This window comes from Rhinopithecus bieti, unplaced genomic scaffold (genome assembly GCF_001698545.2).
Source record: "Rhinopithecus bieti isolate Rb0 unplaced genomic scaffold, ASM169854v2 scaffold_2654, whole genome shotgun sequence".
Classification (NCBI taxonomy): Eukaryota; Metazoa; Chordata; class Mammalia; order Primates; family Cercopithecidae; genus Rhinopithecus; species Rhinopithecus bieti.
In genome coordinates, this window is record NW_016804048.1 from 665,604 (window position 1) to 673,104 (window position 7,501).

The 7,501-nt window shown below is 43.7% G+C and overlaps 1 protein-coding gene across 13 annotated transcripts in view; it reads right to left on the reverse strand.

Annotated features, from left to right (window-relative positions):
• The window catches only part of ZBTB38 (zinc finger and BTB domain containing 38), a 145,849-nt gene that overhangs the window by 12,786 nt on the left and 125,562 nt on the right, over nucleotides 1-7,501 (reverse strand). Inside the window, exons 1-2 of one of the 13 annotated variants that reach the window (XM_017862736.1) lie at nucleotides 4,354-4,687; nucleotides 3,507-3,596 (exon numbers count right to left, since the gene is read on the reverse strand). The exons of 11 other annotated variants lie outside the window; for them this stretch is intronic. The gene's annotated coding sequence lies outside the window, so the exon portion shown is untranslated. Of the gene's footprint in view, nucleotides 1-3,506; nucleotides 3,597-4,353; nucleotides 4,922-7,501 lie in introns of those variants that run through there. One more of the 13 variants, XM_017862728.1, reaches the window with a different exon arrangement.

A 7,501-nucleotide genomic window follows, 5' to 3' on the forward strand; every position in this document is an offset into this window, starting at 1 on the left:
AAAAAGCAAGTTTTGTGCAATAAATTCACCGAGATGGGATAAGCATAAAAAGGCTAACAAAAATATTCTAGATATAAAAATTTGGGTAAGTCAATATTTTTAAAAACATAAAGTAATTTGTAATTGGGTAGCTGGCCACCTGACTTTAATGTCACTATTTTCCTGAGTTTGCATTTTAGCTGGAATAGCTTTTAAAACATATTTTTTAGTTTTTTTTTTTTTTTTTGAGGTGGAGTCTTACTCTGTTGTCCAGGCTGGAGTGCAGTGGTGCGATCTTGGCTCACTGCAACCTCTGCCTCCAGGGTTCAAGCTTTTCTTCTGCCACAGCCTCCCAAGTAGCTGGGATTACAGGTGTGTGCCACCATGCCTGGCTAATTTTTGTATTTTTAGTAGAGACAGCGTTTCATCATGTTGGCCAGGCTGGTCTTGAACTCCTGACCTTGTAATCTGCCCACCTCGGCCTCCCCAAGTGCTAGGATTACAGGCGTGAGCCACTGTGCCTGGCCTAAAGTATATTTTTAACATGTATAGTACACATATGTATACAGCCACATGTGTGTGCAAATACAAGCATGCATATATAAATACATGGACATATATTATATTTAAATACATTTTATAAGCACAGATATAGAAATAGGATGAACATATAATTCAGCATCCAAAACAGGACACTTGAGAGAGAAAGGAGGTACAACTAGTGCCAGGAAAACAGGTATACATTGGGATTGTACCTCAAAAAATCAGGATGAATGGTCATCCAGTATTTTATATATAAACAAAATATAAATCTCCATATACATTATTTTACTTTTATTATCTTTTTTCTTTTTTAAGACAGGGTCTTGCTCTGCCACGCAGGCTGGAGTGCCATCAGACGGCAGTGGTGCTGTCATGGCTCATTACAGCCTTGAACTCCTGGGTTTGAGTGATCCTTCCACCTCAGCTTTCCCCCATCCCCCAACAGTAGCTGGGACTACAGGCGTGTGCCACCATCCTTGGATAGTTTCTAAATGTTTTGTTAGAGATGGGGTCCCACTATGTTGTCCAGGCTGGTCTCAAATCCTGGGTTCAAGTGATCCTCCCACCTTGGCCTCCCAAAATGCTTGGATTACAGGCCTGAGCCACCACAGCCAGCCTGTATAAATTAAATATAAAATTATATATCATACTTATAAGGACATTTGTGTATATTTACATAAAGTATATTGTACAAATATGTAAAGTACTTTTAAGAATTATATAAATATATGATAAACATATTTTATAATTAGACTTTATATAAATGCCACTGGGAAATTCTAGTAAATTAGCATATTTGGAATTTTCAATTTTTTGTCTCCTGCTATGCTTCAGCCTTATATAATTAAAAACACATACATATAATGTAAACAGAGGCACTTAAGATACTTTTGATGACTGAAATGAACTTTCTTCACTTGCTTTTTAGAATTTCCTAGCTTTAGAAAAAGAAAATGAATCTATGTTCATGGTCAAAGACTGAAACAGCACAGATATGCATTAAGGTAAAAAGCAGAAGTCCTCTTCTCCATCCTAGCCTCCCCACTGCCCACATCCATACTCCCCACCTCCCCCCAGCACACACACACACACACACACTCTCCCTTGTCATGGGTCCCTTTTCTTATAACTTTGGAAGACTTCTACATTCTGCCTGAATAAAGCCTTAGGAGAGAAACTGTATTTCCTCTTAAGATTATCCTTCTCAGGCTGGGTGTGGTGGCTCATGCCTGTAATCCCAGCACTTTGGGAGGCCGAGACGGGTGGATCACGAGGTCAGGAGATCGAGACCATCCTGGCTAACACGGTGAAACCCTGTCTCTACTAAAATACAAAAAATTAGCCGGGCGTGGTGGCGGGCGCCTGTAGTTCCAGCTACTAAGGAGGCTGAGGCAGGAGAATGGCGTGAACCTGGGAGGTGCAGCTTGCAGTGAGCCGAGATCACGCCACTGCACTCCAGTCTGGGAGACACAGTGAGACTCCTTCTCAAAAAAAAAAAAATTATCCTTCTCTCCTAGTCCCTAGTTCGCCTGCCTGGCAATCCTCGCTTGTTCTTGTCTCAGTTGATGTCTTATCTGGATAGCCTTGCTCCTCCAGAATTTCTAGTTTTTGGTTTCCCATCATTACAATGCATGGTATCATGCATTTGTTCACATTTTTATCTTCCCTATGAGCTCCTTGAGAACAGGGATAATCTGATTCATCTTTGTACTCTCTGCACCTGTAGGCATGACAAGCCGTTGTTGGTGATGTTGAGAGTGAGCAGAGGGGAACTTGCCCTCGAGAGCAGCCTTGAGAAAGTGCCTTCGAATTCTAAGAATGTAGGATTGCTTCACTCTTCTCTCTGCAATCTCTTAAAGATTTACTAATAAAAACACACTTTTAGGAAATTATCACTTGTCAAGTTTTGGTGTAGTATCAAAGAATATCCATAATTAGCTGAAAAGGCTATTAAAAAATTCCTTCCCTTTCCAACTACCTATTTGTGAGAAGCTGGATTTCCTTTATATACTTCCACTAAAACAGCATGCCACAGCTGAAGGCAGGAGCACAGATGAAAATCTAGCTCTCTTTCTATTAAGCCAGACTTTAAAATATTTGCAAACATGTAAAACAGTACTAGTCCTCTTACTATTTTTTTTGTTTTAGAAAATAGTTACTTTTTTTTTTTTTGAGACGGAGTCTCGCTCTGTCGCCCAGGTTGGAGTGCAGTGGCTGGATCTCAGCTCACTGCAAGCTCCCTCTCCCGGGTTTATGCCATTCTCCTGCCTCAGCCTCCCGAGTAGCTGGGACTACAGGCGCCCGCCATGTCGCCTGGCTAGTTTTTTGTAATTTTTAGTAGAGACGGAGTTTCACCGTGTTAGCCAGGATGGTCTCGATCTCCTGACCTCGTGATCCGCCCGTCTCTGGCCTCCCAAAGTGCTGGGATTACAGGCTTGAGCCACCGCACCCGGCCATAGTTACTTTTAATAAAATGTTATTTTATCATTCCGTTGGATTTATCACAGTCATTTTCTGTCGGTTAATAAATACTAGGTAGGTGCAATTAAAATAGTGGCAAAACTGCAATTCCCTTTGCATCAATCTAATAGTTCTTTCAATTCTTATTTAAAATGTTGAATATGGTAAATATTGATAGAAAGAACTCAGATAACAAAAAGCTCTTTGCATACCCAATGATTGTAAGAGTGTAAGGGAGTCTAGAGACCAAAAAATTTGAGAACTGCTGTGCTAACCAAAACCAAAACCAAAACAAAAAAAAGTCAAAACAAATTTAATTAAAAATCTTAAATAATTTTCTAAGAAATTATTTAAAAATTATTTTACTCAATAAAATAAATCTATATAAGCCTCAAAGGACTAAAGAGACAGTGAATAAAATGTGGTGAAACACAAAGCAGAAATCCTCAGGAGACAGATGGAGACCAAGGGATACAGAAATACAGACACACCCGCAGTCACGCAGATATACCCACTCTCCATACCTGTCCTTAATTTTCCAAGTTTGAGGCGATGACTATTTCTTGAGTTTGAACATGGCTGAAAAACCAGGTGGAGCAACAGTCCATTCCACACTAGACACAGGTGAAAATTGTTCTTTGAGGCTGCTACCTACAATCTGTTTATACAATCAATCTATCACTGCTTGCATCCTGGCCTTCCAAGTCTCAAAGGTTAGCTTGGTCACAGTAATCTATCCTGGATATTGCTTTTAAGTATTGGTTCACTCATTCTGGGAATGAATTTGAAAATAAGGGAAACAATTCTTGGCAATAATCTGACTTTAACTACTTCCCAGTATTTCCAGCTTAATTAAATTTTCTCTCCTTTCAATTAGTTAAGGTGATCTTACTGAAATGCACAGAAAACTTAAAATGATAGTTTCCATATAAACCCTAATTCTTACCATGCAAAAACAAAAAAGCTTGAAAAATCTCTTTAAATTGTTAACTAATGCGTTTATTATGCAGATCTTTATAGGGCTTGTTAGTAAAATCTGGTGTATTGTTATTAGTAAAGCTCTAAGACATTACAGAGAGGAGAGTGAAGTAAACCTTTTCAGTCTACATTCTTAGTCACTTACTTACAAGTCACTTACTCAAAGCCACTCTCCAGGGCCAGATTAAACTCCATTTTTAAAAATCTTCTAATCAGAGGAAAAGGCCAAGAGCCCTCTTGCCAGCCCTTGGCCACGCAGCTCCTAACGTACATAATAACAACTGAATCGACAGAGCAACTTTCTCCTCCCTCTATGGCAAGTTGTCTTCTATAAAAAGAAACTTAGAAATAAAACCTAACTAAAAAAAGAACGCACTGTATTAGGATACTGACCTGGAATCCTGCAAAAGTCAAACCTGCAGTCCATACTGGGCCAGCGCAGGGGCCATATCAAAGTGAAATCTACTGCACAGGTCTGTTATTCCCTGCGGAAAGTTTTCCGACAAAGGACATTTTGCTTCAGTGAGCTGGCTGCACCATCCCACACACATCTTTGCAGTATATTTTCTCATAGTCATGTTGGGTGACTACGTCAGACCTCCTCACGTGACGGGGTGTTAGAAACACACGCATCAGATCTCGAAAACAGATTACAAAACAGAAGTCCTTTATGGAGTTGAGCTGTGTCTAGGAAAAGGAAAATCCTGTTGATGTTGCCTTCTAAATGCGGCCTGAAACGGGCACAGAAAAGCTACATTTATCAGATTTTACTGCACTTAAGCTATCAGATTCAAGAAGGCATAGTGTGACAGGGGAAACTTATTTTTTAACTGAAATTCAGGCTGTTCTAAAGGCCGACATCGGGAAGCTGCTGGAGTGCACTCAGCAGAGAGGGAGGCCAGCTTGGACAACCTCACCTATTATCTGGAAAAGGTAAACATTAGGGCCCTGGACTTGTAGTTGTGTGCACATAGGATTGTGAGAACGAGTACTGTCAGATTCATGAATGATGCAATGGGCCCAGTTAAATATTTTAGGTTGCTTGTTTGGAAAGATGAAAGGGGGAAAAGGTCCTGGGTTTCTTTTTTCTTTTTGAAATGCAGCAGTGTTTCAGGGTAGCTCGAGCACCTTGAGTTCATCTCAGGATCAAGCTTGCCTGGGCACCTGCTTGCTTAAGAAATCTGGCAAACAGGCTTAGAGAATCTCTCTGAAGCCTTTTGAGTGCTGTCTCCATTTCTTGTTTTACCCAAATTCCACTGACACTCAGAATCCCCCCAAAAAATATATACACACACACACACATATATACATATACATACATATATACGTACGTGTGTGTGTGTGTGTATATATATATATTTTTTTTGACATGAAGTCTCACTCTTGTTCCCCAGGCTGGGTGCAATGGCATGATCTCAGCTCACTGCAACCTCCACATCCTGGGTTCAAGCGATACTCCTGCCTCAGCCTCCTGAGTAGCTGGGATTACAGGTGCCTGCCACCATGCCCGGCTAATTTTTGTATTTTCAGTAGAGACGAGGTTTCACCATATCGGCCAGGCTGGAACTCCTGATCTCAGGTGATCCGCCTGCCTCGGCCTCCCAAAGTGTTAGGATTACAGGTGTGAGCCACCGTGCCCTGCCCCAAAATGTGTTAATAGAAGGCATTTTTAATCTGAATGCTGTGGGGAATGATGTGTCCCAGAGTTCCCCAGGACAGGGTTTCTGTCCCCTGAAAATTTTCATCTTAGGAGTGAGCTTAGCAAGAATTGATTTCAAAAGCCAACCATCATTTCTTTGTGAACCCAAAGGGCTGGCTGATTGAATGGAAGATGGCTCTGTACCTCTCAGTTGATTGCTACCTCTGGGGGAAGGCAGAGGGAACAGCCGTTTACATTCCGGCTTCTGAACAAGAGTGAACCTCCAGCTAATCACAAGAATGAGTTGTCCTAAAATGGACGAAGCACCAGCTGCTGCTCTGGTGTTAAATCTAAATCCGCCTCCCCCACTGCACTGCCGCTCCCCACTCCCTGCCCCTCTGCACGCTGGGTTTCTGGGGACTCCTGCAAGACAGTGAATCACAGCTTACATTGGTACTTCCTGGATAAACCAGAAACTGGGCAGTGAGGAGTGAATGAGATGATGCGCCTGAAAAGCACCAAGTGTGGTCCATGGCACCTAGCAGGGGGTTCAAGAAATGTCAGCTGGAATTAGCTTGAGAACTGACTGCATTCTGCCTAGTTGGTGGCTATGGAGAGAACTGCTTATGCGGCTTACCCTTCATGCAGTATGTAGGGTGATCTTTAAAAACTACAAATGAGGCCGGGTGCGGTGGCTCATGCCTGTAATCCCAGCGCTTTGTGGGGCTGAGGCAGGTGGATTACCTGAGGTCAGGAGTTGGAGAGCAGCCTGACCAACATGGCAAAACCCTGTCTCTACTAAATACAAAAAAAATTAGCTGGGTATGGTAGCACATGCCTGTAAACCCAGCTACTCGGGAGGCTGAGGCAGGAGAATCACTTGAACCCAGGAGGCAGAGGTTGCAGTGAGCCAAGATCGCGCTCGCCATGGCACTCCAGCCTGGGTGACAAGAGCGAAACTGTGTCTCAAAAACCAAAACAAAACAAAAAACAAAAAAATAAACCCACAAATGAGATCAAGTCAAGCCTGCTCAAAGCCCTTCAGTGGCCTTCCCCTGATCTTAGGATAAAATCAGACCCTTCCCAGTGGCCAGCAAGGCCCTGTGCTGTCCACTCTCCAGACTCACTCGTTCCCTCCTACTGCACTCCTTGTGCTGCCTTTCCTCAGGCACACAGGCTCCCCGGGCTGACTCCACCTGCCCAGTCTCTTCTGGCCCTGTGGCCTTTGACACACACGGTTCTGGCACTGCCCACGGCTGGCTCAGGCTCGTGCTTCAGGCCCAGCTCAAATGTCTCCTCGGAGGGGCCACCCCATCTCTCTATCTGCTGCCCCTTTGGTTTGCCCTCACATCACCTTGTTTATTTCTTCATCCTGCTTACCTCAACCTGCAATTATCACCTGTCCTTGCCTGCTTGTTTACTGTCCACTCTGCCCGCCAGAAAGTAAGCTCCAGGAGGAGCTGCTTATCTAGGCTGCTCACTGTTCACTGTTGTATCTCCAGGCCGCAGCACATGGTGGGGGCACGCAGTAAATGTCTGGCACATAAGGGACGTGACCATGCATATGAAACACAAACCAGGCTCACCCCGACTAAAAAAAGCAACCTGCTGCCATCCCCTACACTCACGATCCCCCAAAAGCAACCTGCCACCTTCCCCTGCACTCACGATCCCCAAAAGCAACCTGCCTCTATCCCCCGCACTCACGATCCCCAAAAGCAACCTGCCTCTATCCCCCGCACTCACGATCCCCAAAAGCAACCTGCCTCTATCCCCTGCACTCACGATCCCCCAAAAGCAACCTGCCTCTATCCCCTGCACTCACGATCCCCAAAAGCAACCTGCCTCTATCCCCCGCACTCACGATCCCCAAAAGCAACCTGCCTCTATCCCCGCACTCAC